Source organism: Erinaceus europaeus, chromosome 16 (genome assembly GCF_950295315.1).
Source record: "Erinaceus europaeus chromosome 16, mEriEur2.1, whole genome shotgun sequence".
NCBI lineage: Eukaryota > Metazoa > Chordata > Mammalia > Eulipotyphla > Erinaceidae > Erinaceus > Erinaceus europaeus.
Genome location: NC_080177.1, coordinates 56739317 through 56752580, shown reverse-complemented (window position 1 = coordinate 56752580; position 13264 = coordinate 56739317). Strand labels below are relative to the sequence as shown.

At 39.6% G+C, this 13264-nt stretch overlaps 1 protein-coding gene across 1 annotated transcript in view; it reads left to right on the top strand.

Annotated features, from left to right (window-relative positions):
• AVEN (apoptosis and caspase activation inhibitor) overlaps window positions 1–13264 on the top strand; it is a 165243-nt gene that overhangs the window by 111540 nt on the left and 40439 nt on the right. The window lies entirely within an intron of this gene.

The window sequence follows — 13264 nt, the reverse complement described above, 5'->3', positions numbered from 1 at the left end:
ATCAAAATGGAATGAAAGAGATTAATTTTTTTTAAGTAAAGCATGCCTCAGGAGTAAACTGACAGACATGAATTATGTGTTATGTGTTATTCATCACATAGGTAAAGATCAGAATATATATATATTTTTACTTTTACTTTCTTTTTCTTTTCTTTTTTTAAATTTCTTTATTGGGGAATTAATGTTTTATATTCAACAGTAAATACAATGGTTTGTACATGTATAACATTTCTCAGTTTTCCATGTAACAGTACAACCTCCACTAGGTCCTATGTCATCCTTCTTGGACCTGTATTCTTCCCCTACCATCCCCACCCCAGAGTCTTTTACTTTGGTGCAGTATGCCAATTCCAGTTCAGGTTCTACTTGTGTTTTCTCTTCTGATCTTGTTTTTCAACTTCTGCCTGTGAGTGAGATCATCCCATATTCATCCTTCTGTTTCTGACTTATTTCACTTAACACGAATTCTTCAAGGTCCATCCAAGATTGGCTGAAAATGGTAAAGTCACCATTTTTAATAGCTGAGTAATATTCCATTGTGTATATATACCACAACTTGCTCAGCAACTCATCAGTTGTTGGACACCTGCGTTGCTTCCAGGTTTTGGCTATTACAAATTGTGCTGCCAAGAACATATGTGTACACAGATCTTTTTGGATGGGTGTGTTAGGATATATCCCCAGGAGAGGAACTGCAGGATCATAGTGTAGGTCCATTTCTAACCTTCTGAGAGTTGTAGTGGAGGAAGATAACTTAGCAGTGGGTGAAGTGTGCTGGCAACCATTTTGGGAAGATATGAAACTGTACTCCTCTGACAGTGATAGTCTTAGAGATCAACACTTTCTCAATAAAGTGCTTTGGAAGAAGAGAAAAAAAATGTTGATTTTTTTAAAAAAAAAATCTCTTAATCCATACTAGCACATCAGTAACAGGAGTCATTTTAGATTTCCTGGTAGTCACATTATTAAAAAGTGAAACTGATGTTAAGAATATGTAATCAGTCTAGAAATTAGTGAGGTATTTTACCTACTTGTGGAGGCAGGGAGTATACTTGGATCTTTAAAATCTGATGTAGTGCATCTAAAACTAACCATCATTTGGTCAGTTGGAAGGTTCTTTTAAATGATTGTGGTATATTTTCAATTATTTTTTGTAATTTTTAGTACTTTCTGGCATTCAAGATACTATAAATTCATCTTGTTCCTTCCCCTATCCTGAAATTTTCCGTTTGCCTTGGGATTATTGGTCTCTCTTAGCACAAATGATTGATTGATTGCTTTAATTCCAATACCACTCTATTGAGAAAATGTTGGCTTAGAGGATTTTTGTTGTCACAAGGGTTCATTTTTATATTTCCCCAGATAGGTGTCAGTACATTTCAGTCTTAATCAAACCATCAGCTTATTCTAACATAGGGGTTTAGGTCCCCAACTTTCCTTAAAAAGCTCCTATGTTCATAGCAGTATCGACACTATTTGTAATAGTCCACATTTGAAGCAACCCAAGTGTCCAACAACTGCTAACTGGTTGAAGAAGTCATAGTAAAATACATACACTGAACTACTGCTACACAACTGTAAGGAACTATGATATCATTTCCCTTGCTACAATAATGAATGATATCAGTACAAGAGATTAGGTTGAGGAAGAAAGATAAATACCTACCAGGTGATCTCACTCACAGATGGAATCTAAGAAACAAAGCAAAGGAAAATATAGGGTATATCAGGGTATATCTTCACTGGACTGTCGTGTATGGCAGCAGATTCGGGGACTTAGCACAAGAAAGGGATGGGTATTAAGGAATGGGAAGGGGGAGGAGTAAACAAGGCACTCCTGGATTATTGTATCAACTCTCAGAGGGAATTGACAATACCCTGAGGGGGCAACATGGTGGATGTGACTGCATCTGCACAATTTCCCAACACTTGATCATTGTAACATGTGTGCCCAACCAGGTGTGCCACCGCCCAGCCCCTACTCAGCTATTAAGAATGATGAATTCACCTTCTTCACCTAATCTTGATAGGCTGATTTTTTTTTAAGTTATTAGGAATCTCCTATTTTCCACTGGGCTGCACTAATTTGCATTTCCATAGCAGTTGCTTTTTCGGGAAATTATCAGAAAGGAGGAAATAGACCTTTCTCTATACCCACACAGTTCACATTTGCACAATACTTTCCTGATTTCTGTAGACCTGAATTTCCTTCCAGGTTGATAATGCTAAGATGCCTTTACCAAGAGCAAGGAGCCATCTTCTCATTTCTTTGTCTTTTGTGATCTAGATAGGGTGGGAAAGGAAATTCTTGCCATACTTTCGATTTTTATGGGAAGAGTATTCAGTATACCAAAACTAACTATACTCTTGATCATTTTATTATCAACCAGTAGACTGATTTTCAGTTTTATGGAAAGTGTATAAACTTTAATGACTTATAGCACTTTGTATATGAGAGTTAGCACATTAAATCTTATTCCAGATTGGCTGTGCTTACTATTAACATAACTATTCACCCATCACGAGGTTTAGCAGACACTCCTGAGGTAATTTAAGATTAAGCAAAACATAATTAGGAATGTGTTGATAAATCTATTCAGTGCCCATTAGGCTCTCTAATACACGTTACATTCCCAAATGAATGTTTTTTTTTTCCTTTGGTCTCATTACTTAGTTCTTTAATAGAGTAATTGTAGAGCTGACTGCTTGAGAATTGGTATTTGTAATACCAATTCTGTGAACACTTTGTATATTTTTATTCTCTTTAAAACCAGTCTAAAAGTTTACCAGATTTCATCTTCTGTTGAAAGTAATTTTAGCTGCTGTGTTGAAGTTAAGGTCTTTTTATGTTAATATAGTTCTCTGCATTTTTAAATATTGCCTTTTATACTATAATCTCTAAGTAGGATAGACAGTCTATAAGTGTTGGATTAAGTTTTGCTAACCTCTAGAAAATTTCAAATGTATATGGGTTTTAGTCACTTGTCTAAAGGAACTGTGTTTATTCCTTTCCCATGAAAGAGAGTGGGGTACCAAGATTGCCTTATGTGGTGATTGGTTTGTTCAATTAACAGAGAAAAACAAGTGTGTTCTTTAAGAGAAAACATGAGCTCTAAGATTAGGACAGCTCAGCCTTTCAAAAAGGCAGAGCTTGCAGTAAGAAAGATCTCCGGGAGTCAGGCGGTGGTGCAGCGGGTTAAGTGCACGTGGTACAAAGTGCAAGGACTGGCATAAGGATCCCGGTTTGAGCCCCCAGCTTCCCACCTGCAGGGGAGTCGCCTCACAGGTGGTGAAGCAGGTCTGCAGGTGTCTATCTTTCTCTTCCCCTCTCTGTCTTCCCCTCCTCTCTCCATTTCTCTCTGTCCTATCCAACAACAACAACATCAATAACCACAACAATGTTGAACAACAAGGTCAACAAAAGGGAAAATAAATAAATATTTAAAAAAGCTTAAAAAAAAAAAAAGAAAGATCTTCTCTTTGAGAGGAATTAGGTTACATATTGATAGTAACATATGATTGGTGGTTCTTCTTTGCCCTTCTACTGAGACTTATCCATAGCAATATAAACAGAATTTTGTGAAGCATTTCATTTAGGTACCTATTTAGGCAATTTTTTTCCATGACTATTTTATGTTTTCTTTGTGTGTTTTTTTTTTTTTTAAACTTAGCAGTTTTAATGACAATTGTCCCATAAGTGATGGTTTAAGCAAAAACTACTATATTATATGGGCTATCTATCTTTGTAAATGATGAACAAGAAAAGCAGATAGGGAACACTAATATTATATGCCTTCTGGAAGATGTGTTCTTTCATTTAAACTTAACAATAGTTCTATGAAGTAGATAGTATTAGTTATTTTTATCACAGCATCACACTTCTCTGGTTTATGGTGTTACCAGGGATTGAACCTGAGATTTTACAGCATGAAAGTCATCAGACAAAAGGCTAATAGTCTGACTATATAAAGAGTCCACCAAACTCAGCAACAACAACAACAAAAAACAATCCCATCCAAAAGTGAGGAGAGTATGTGAACAGAATATTCACCAAAGAAGAGATTCAAAAGGCTAGCAACATAGGAAAAAGAGCTCCAAGTCATTGATTGTCAGAGAAATGCTAATAAAGACAACAATGAAATACCACTTAACCCCTGTGAGAATGTCATACATCAGAAAAGGTAGCAGCAACAAATGCTGGAGAGGTTGTGGGGATAAAGAAACCTGCACTGCTGGTGGGAATGTCAATTGTTCCACCCCCTATGGAAAGCCGTCTGGAGAACTCTCAGAAAGCTAGAAGTGGATCTTCCCTGTGACCTACTAACTCCTCTGGAGATATAAGGAGCCAAACAAACCCATCCAAAAAGATCTGTGTATAACTATATTCATAGTAGTACAATTTGTAATAGCCAAAACATGGAAGCAACCAACAACAATGGAAGTTGTCCAACAACAGATGAGTGTCTGAGAATGTTGTGCTATAATACTATTCAGCTGTTAGGTGTTAAGCATTCACCTTCTTTAGTTCAGGTCCTGGAACAGGATGGCAGAGGACCTAGTGGGGGTTATATTGTTGTGTGGAATACTGGTAGAAGCAGAACTTGTACTGGGTTTGGTGTGTTGCACCAAAGTAAAGGACTCTGGGGCTGGGAGAGGGGGTTTTTAGGTCCTGGTGCACAAAGGTTGAACAGGACCTAGGTGGAGGGTTAGAGGGTTTTATAGAAAACTGATAAATTTTGCACATGTACCAACAGCTGTATAAACTGTTGACTGTAAAACATTAACTCCCCAATTAAAAAGTAGTAAAAATAATTTTGAAAATTGTATGGTACCATATGAAAAAATTATGTAAACTCTCTTGTGTGTGTGATCAAAAAGAAAAGGATATACAAAAAGCACAGGTGACTATCGCTAAACTTGCTGGTTTTGTGATGCTATAGCTATTCTCTTCCTTTGTTTCTCAAGAGATAACATTTCTTATCGGCTGTCCTCTGCCTCATGGTGATGTGTGGCTGGTGGTATAATCCTGTAGTTTGCTTAACCTCTAAATGTCATTGGCACGGAGGTGGTTTGCTAACAGGGTGTAGTGAGACAAGACGGTAGGACTGGAGCTTGTCCTAAGAGAAAGACGGAACATTTATTTCTTGTCTGTAAATATTTTTGCGAGACTAGGTTACAGAATTGTATCCAGTGCGGTTGTATTTAGCTTACTATCCCAGTGAGCTTTTTCACTGGCTCTCAAGCAGATGCTCTTAATGTGTAAACTAAAGTCCTTGATAAAGGCAAAGTTGTTTACAATTTTATTTGTGACTGAGTTATTCTGAAACTTTTTATTTTAAACATATAAAAATTAAAAAGCTAAATTGCGAACTTTAAGGAACCACCATGGTTATGGTGTCTGTGATTAGGTTCTAACCTTCATGTAAAACGGTTTTATGTTTTAAAGCAAGCATTATTGTTAACCAAAAGAGATGATTGCTGCTTTCTTGTTTAAATCTTAAACTGTAATCTATAAGTAGCTCTCCATCTTACTATCAGTGTATATTCCCTTCACAATTACAAATGGGCAAATGCTTTTATTTGCATGAAGGTGCTTCTATTTTTCTTTTATATTTTCTCTGTATTGCCAGTCTATTAGCTCTCTCTGTCTGAGCTAGTAGGCACAAAATGTCATTGTTCCTTGGTATATAAATAAAAAAAAATTTATACACCTTGAGAAACCTGGGATTCTGAACAAATTGACACTAAGGTTATAGAACTTGAGGGAATAATAAGGATGGGAGCTGACCACTCAGAACTCATATTACTTTGTAGCCAGGTTACTAACAAGCTCAAAGAGCAGAAAAAAAATAATGGGTACTTAGGGACCTAGTTAGAGGAACAGCCCACATAGGAATCACAGAGCAGTGGAAGACCTCAGGAGCTGGGGATGTTAAAAATGTCCCAAATCACTTTAGTCTCTGAAGCAGCTTCAGTCTTGAGCAAGACTTACGTGGGCACGACTGTCCCTGTTTCAGATCTCTAGCTCTGTGGAGTCGACAGAACCATTCGTCTTGGCAGTGATCTCTTTTCCCAGCAGCCAACCTCTGTCCAAGCACAATTCATACAGTCTGTATTTTTTCCATTAATTCGACTATTCATTTTTTTTGTTTGTTTTTTAAGATTTGTTTACACTCATCCAGAGGTAGAAATAGCCTAAATGTCCGTTGATGGAGGAGTGGATAGCAGTCTGTGGTACATGCATATGATGGAATATCATTCTACTTAAAGCAGAAGGACTTTCACATATATGCTGCACTGTGGATGAACCATGAGGGGATGAACCACGAAGTAAAATAAAGCAGTCACAAATGTTTTGGAGGCAGAGAAAAATAGTTGTATAACAATGGGAATATGCTTAAAGCCAGAGCCACTTTAAATAACTAAAACGGTCAATTTCTGTGTCTTTCACCACACTTTCTTAATGATTTGTATAGTAAACATTGTGGTAGATGAACAGTCATTTACTGTCTTTTTGCAGATATTTCTCTTTCATCACCCTTTCTTTCCAGAACATAGCTTAGTTCTGAGCGGTGGTGCTGGGGTTAAACCTGGGAGCCTAGAGCCTCAGATATGTAAGCCGCTTATGTAACCATTATACTGTCTCTCCAGCCCACTGTTTTGTCTTTTGTCCTCAAATTTTTTGGTTCCATGGGATCATAAGCATTTTGTACTATGCTTATAAAGCATCTTTTAGGGGGCAGGCGGTGGCACACCAGGGAAAGTGCACATAGTACGAAGCATAAGGACCCGTGCAAGGATCCCAGTTTGAGCCCCTGGCTCCCTACCTACAGGAGGGTCACTTCACAAGAGATGAAACAGGTCTGCAGGTGTTTTTCCCTTTCCCTCTCTATCTTCCCCTCCCCTCTCAATTTTTCTCTGTCCTATCAGGGAAAGAAAAAGAAAAAAAAAAAGAATAAAGAAAAGGAAAAAAAGGCCTCTAGGAGTAGTGGGTTAATAGTACAGACACCAAGCTTCAGCAATAACCCTGGAGGCAAAAGAAAAGAAAAAGAGAAAATAAAATTTTTCCTAATCTTGAAGTTTATAAAATAAAGGTCTATCCATATTTTCTTCTAGCAATTTCACTTTTCTTTCTTTCTTTTTTTTTTTCTTCTTACATTTAAATCTTTGTTCCACATAGTTTATTTTTCTGTTGGGAATTTTGTGATTTAGGACAGTCCAGCAAAAACATTTCTACAGCTTTATTTTCAAGAATTATTAAAGCTTCAGGATAACTTTGCTCACCTTCATTCTTCTGAACTGTTGTGTAAGTTGTGGACAGGTGAGGGAAAGAAAGACACATAGTGATATACAGTCTGACTTTCTAAGGCAACTGGGCGATTAAATTGTGAGGGCTTTACTGCCTGGAGGCCTACAGCCAGGTCACATTTCCTTTCTTCTTAATGAACTGACTTATAAGATTTTTGGAAAAGAGGATAGTAGTGTCCCTCAAGAAATAAAATCTTGGGCCGGATGGTGGCACACTAGGTTGAGCACACATAGTGTGAAGCGCAAGGGCCAGTGTAAAGGATCCAGGTTCAAACCTCCAGTTCCTCACAAGTGTTGAAGCAGATCTGCAGTTGTCTTATCTTCTCTCCCCGCTCTCTATCACTCTATTCCCTGTTCTATCCAATAAAATGGAAAAAATGGCCACCAGGAGCAGTGGATCAGGCACCAAGCCCCAGGGATAACCCTGGAGGCAAAAGAGAAAGAAAGAAAGAAAGAAAAAAAAAAGGAAGGAAAGAAAGAAAGAAAGAAGGAAAAAAAGAAAGAAAGGAAGGAAGAAAGAAAGAAAGAAAGAAAGAAAATCTTGTGAAATTTTCATAAACTGTAGAGTATTTCAGCATATCCAAGAACTCAGAGGGTTAAAAGCAGGTGGGAGTCCCGGGTTCCTCAGGGTCCTCTGGGCAGAGGATGGTGATGGTTTGGTGGAGGGTGAGGTGTGGTGGCACCTGCCTTGGAGAGATGTGAAGCTCTATCTATGAGACAATAGCAGACTTGTAAAACAGCATTTCCTCAATAAAGCGATTGGAAAACTTAGAAAAGTTATTTCGATGGCATGCTTAATTAAAATAAATTTTATAATTAAAAAAATAGATCATAATCCAAGGCCGGGAAAATTGCATAGTAATTGTGCAAAAGACTCCCCCCCCCCTCCGGCCTCCAGGGTCATTGCTGGGGCTCGGCACCTGCACTATGAACCCACCGTTCCTGGAGGCCATTTTTCCCATTTTGTTGCCCTTGTTATTGTTATGATTGTTGTTGTTGAATAGGACAGAGAGAAATTAAGAGAAGGGGGAAAGATGGGGAGAGAAAGATAATACCTGCAGACCTGCTTTACCACTTGTGAAGCGACCCCCCCCTGCAGGTGGGGAGCCGAGGGCTTGAATCGGGATCCTTAGCTGGTCCTTATGCTTTGCGCCATGTGCTAAGCTTAACCTGCTGCACTACTGCCTGGCCCCTGCTAAAGACACACACACACACACACACACATATATATACATAATTTCTTTATTGGGGGGTTAATAGTTTACAGTCAATGGTAAAATACAATAGTCTGTATATGCATAACATTTCCACACAGCAATACAACCCTCACTAGGTCTTCTGCCATCATGCTCCAGGACCTGAACCCTCCCCCCTAGCCCAGAGTCTTTTACTTTGGTGCAGTACACTAACTCCAGTCCATGTTCTGCTTAGAGTTTTACCTTCTGATCTTGTTTTTCAGCTTCTGTCTACCCCCCATACCCCAGAGTCCTTTACTTTTGTGCAAAAGACTTTATGCCTGAGGCTCTCCTATGCCCTAGTGTCAACCCAGTGCCAACAGAAGCCAGAGATGAAAAATGTGCTGATTTATAAAAATATTAAAATTAAAACCATAATCCAGTTTGAAAGCAAAATAAATAGGCAAGGCTTTCCTCTGGGATGCCCTTTATAAGCCCCAGTGTGTGTCACACAAGTCAGCATGAGGTGGCTGCCCTTGAGCATTTCTGTAAATTGATGGTTTAGTGGAGAAAGCAGGCAGCCCTCAGTTTCATCATCTGATGTCTCAGCTAGAAGGAGAGGCCCATCTAATTCAGGGACCGCCTAGTAGGTGTCATCAGAGAACTGAGGTTGGGTACACAGGGATATGACATGGTGATATCTGGAACATTATAGCAGTAGGATAGAGGTAATCCAGATGTCTAAAACCATAATCATTTTCCTTTTTTGTTCATGGCCTGGTGGAAGAATTTGTGGACCATCAACAGAGCTCTATCCTAATTCTTGCTTTTTAATTTTTTTTTTCTCACCACTAGCTAGTTACTTGAAGTCATTAGACTAAATTGTACCACTTTTTTTAATGTACAATTTTTTTCTCTATTGGGAGGATTAATGGTTTATAGTCAATAGTAAATAAAACACAGTAGTTTGTACATGTGTAACATTTCTCAGTTTTCCACATAATAATTCAACCCCCTTTAGGTCCTCCTCTACCATCATGTTCCAGGACCTGAACCTTACCCCGACCCCACCCCAGAGACTTTTACTTTGGTGTAATACACCAAACCCAGTCCAAGTTCTTCTTTGTGTTTTCTTATTTTTCAACTTCTTTTTAAAATTATTAGTGATTTAATAATGATCAACAAGATTGTGGGATAAGAGGGGTACAATTCATACAACTCCCACCACCAGAGTTCCGTATCCTACCCCTCCATTGGAAGCTTTCCTATGGAGCTTTCTTTATCCCTCTGGGAGTATGGACCCAGAATCATTATGGGGTGCAGAAGGTGGAAGGTCTGAAGGTCTGGCTTCTGTAATTGCTTCTCTGCTGGGTATGGGCATTGACAGGTCAGTCCATACCCCTAGCCTGTCCATACCCCTAGCCTACCTTTCCCTAGTTGAGTAGTGCTCTGGGGAGGTCTGGTTCCAGGACATATTGGTGAGGTCATATGCCCAGAGAAGTCAGGTTGGCATCATGATAGTATTTTTCAGCTTCTGTCTGTGAGTGAAATTATCCCATATTCATACTTCTCTTTTTGACTTATCTCACATAACATGTTTCCTTCAAACTCCATCCAAGATGAGATGAAGAGAGTAAAATCACCATTTTTACTAGCTGGATAGTATTCTCAGCCACTTATCTGTTGTTGGACAGATTTCTTCCAGGTTTTGGCTATTACAGATTGAGCCTTTACTTACACTTAGCTTGCCTCTGGTTTCAAAGTTACATCTCCATTGGCCAGTCAGGTTCGGGTTGACGTCTTATCCTATGCATACATATATCTGTCTTTATCACACTGTGCAGGCACACTATGGCTACTATAGTTACTAGGGTTACATGTTCACTACATGGTGACAGTTGGATTCGCCCTTCTGGGAGGCTACCAAATCATTCCATTATAGGAGAGACTGCTAAAGAGAAACCACAAAAATTAAGGGACAGATTGATTATCTTTGTTCAAAATATAAAAACAAGCACAATCTTGGCTCAAAAGTATGATAGGTCTGGAGAGAGAGTTTACCTGGCTAGGATGCCTGCCTTGCCATGTGGGAGGCTCAGGTTTGAGTCCTGGCACCATATTGGAGGTTGCCCCGGCCAGCGGGGTGGTGAACAGGGGCTAGGAACCTCGGGACCTGGAATGACAGGGACAAGAGACACGAAAGAATGACAGCAAGACAGGATTCTGATCAAGCTGCAAAATTTTATTGTGTTCAGAGGCATTATAAGGCTTTGGGGAAGGGGGGGGGAATGCTGGAGGAGGAGGAGGGGGAGCAATCTTCAAAGTGGAATGTTCCTTGCAACATCATACAATGGATGAAATCATGTTTGCTACCACAACTATGTGTTGTGTCACTTGATTTCTGATAAATGGTCTACCTGAGGGGAAATGGTCTGCCCAGGGGGAAATGAAAACTTGTCTCGAGGGCTTCCATTGTTTCAAAGCTTATCAAGCAGAGAAATGGCTCCTGGCAGGAGGTACCCTGGCACTATGGGAGGCACCAGTGCTATGGTGTCTCTTTGAATGCACAAATGCTTAGAGAGTGGTGAAATTGCACTTGTTCAAGGCCCTGCCCCCTCCCCCCTGCCAAAGTGATAAATACAAATGATACAGCCATGTAATGGAATACTTGGTAGTAAAAAGTGAGGTACTAATACATATGAGTTATGCTAAGTGAAGTAAGTAACCACACACAAAAAGCCACATATGTATGACTTAATACATCATCTATAGATGAAGCAAATCCCCAGAGACCAAAAGATTTTAGTGGTTGTGTAGCACTTAGGGGATAGGAAATGGGGAGTAACTACTGATGGATACAGGTTCCAATTTCTAGAATAATGGAATGCTCTGGAGTTTATTGTGATTTCAGAACTGTGCGCCTCTACTGAGAATCAGTGAAATCTGAAGTTTAAGTGGATGACTTGTATGGCATGCCAGTTACATTTCAACAAAATCATTATTGAAATAATGAGGTGTGAACGTTTAGGAAGTCGTTTGAGGGCAGAAAGGTTCCATAAATTCAAATGAGTGAGTTCTGTCCCCTATCCCGGGAATCTTTAGAAAAGAAACGGGAGATTGGCTACTATTGGGGGGAAAGTAGATGACAAGCTGGTTCCTTGGTAATGCATAATTGACTGGCATCATTGTCTGTGAACCTGAGCAATTAGGAGTTAGAAGTATAATTGGCTGTAAACATGTTGCCTTTAGCTAAATGTCAAGGTTTTCACCTGAAGGATTTATATTACAATTGGGGAGAAATATGACAACAAAATAATATTTTGATGGACTTATCAGACTGTGAAAATAGATTTCTTTTTTTTTTAATTTAAAAAAATATTTTATTTTATTTATTCCCTTTTGTTGCCCTTGTTGTTTTATTGTTGTAGTTATTATTGTTGTTGTCGTCGTTGTTGGATAGGACAGAGAGAAACGGAGAGAGGAGGGGAAGACAGACAGAGGGGGAGAGAAAGATAGACACCTGCAGACCTGCTTCACCACCTGTGAAGCGACTCCCCTGCAGGTGGGGAGCCGGGGTTCGAACCGGGATCCTTATGCCGGTCCTTGTGCTTTGCGCCACCTGCGCTTAACCCGCTGCACTACAGCCCGACTCCCTAGATTTCTTTTTTGTACTCACAATGAAATTTTTTTTTTCCCTAAGACACTTTTCTGCATTAGAGTTGCTGTAATCTCAGACAGTTGAGAGTATTTAGATACAATGTAGCTTTGGGGGAGAAGTGACCTTCTTGATTTCAGAGGGTTTCAAGGACGTGTTTCCATAGATGGTTACAACTGGAGAGTTTTAGAAAAGGGCATAGTGAGAAAAAAAGGGAAGGGAAAAAAAGATTTTCAAGTATAGGTATAGATGCTAGGATGAGAATATGTGCAGTAATTGTGTCCCTGACATTCTTGCTGTGAATCTCAGCAGAATTGCCATCAATTAGATTCTTTTTTTGTAATGTTTTTTAAAGATTTAAAAAAATATTTATTCATTCTCTTTTGTTGCCCTTGTTGTTTTATTGTTATAGTTATTATTGATGTTGTTGTTGTTGGATAGGATAGAGATAAATGGAGAGAGGAGGAGAAGACAGAAAGGGGGAGAGAGATAAGATATCTGTAGACCTGCTTCACTGCCTGTGAAGCGACTCCCCTGCAGGTGGGGAGCCGAGGGCTTGATTCGGGATCCTTAGGCCAGTCCTTGTGTTTCGTGCCACCTGTGCTTAACCCGCTGTGCTACTGCCCTACTCCCCTTTTCTGTAATTTTCTTCATCTTTATTTATTTATTGGATAGAGACAGCCAGAAATCGAGAATGAAGGGGGTTATAGAGAAGGGAGAGAAACAGAGACAGCTGCAACACTGCTTTACAACTCACAAACTTTTCCCCTTGCAGGTGGGGACCAGGGTCTTAAACCTGGGTCCTTGTGTATTGCATCATGGTGCCTAGCCAGGTGCACCACCACCTGGCCCCTATAATTTTTTTATTTTTACTTATTAGAGACTGCCAGAAATTAAGAAGAGGAGAGGAGAGGGAGAGAGGAGAGAGGAGAGAGAAGAGAGGAGGAGAGACCCTGAGACCTGCAGCCCTGCTTCACCACTCGTGAAGCTTTCCCCCTGCAGGTGGGGACTATGGGCTTGAACCTGGGTCCTTGAGCACTGTAACATGTGTGCTCAACTAGATTCTTTATTGCGTGTTCTTGTTTGCATGACTCCTTCTATATAAAAAATATATAAAACCTACCTG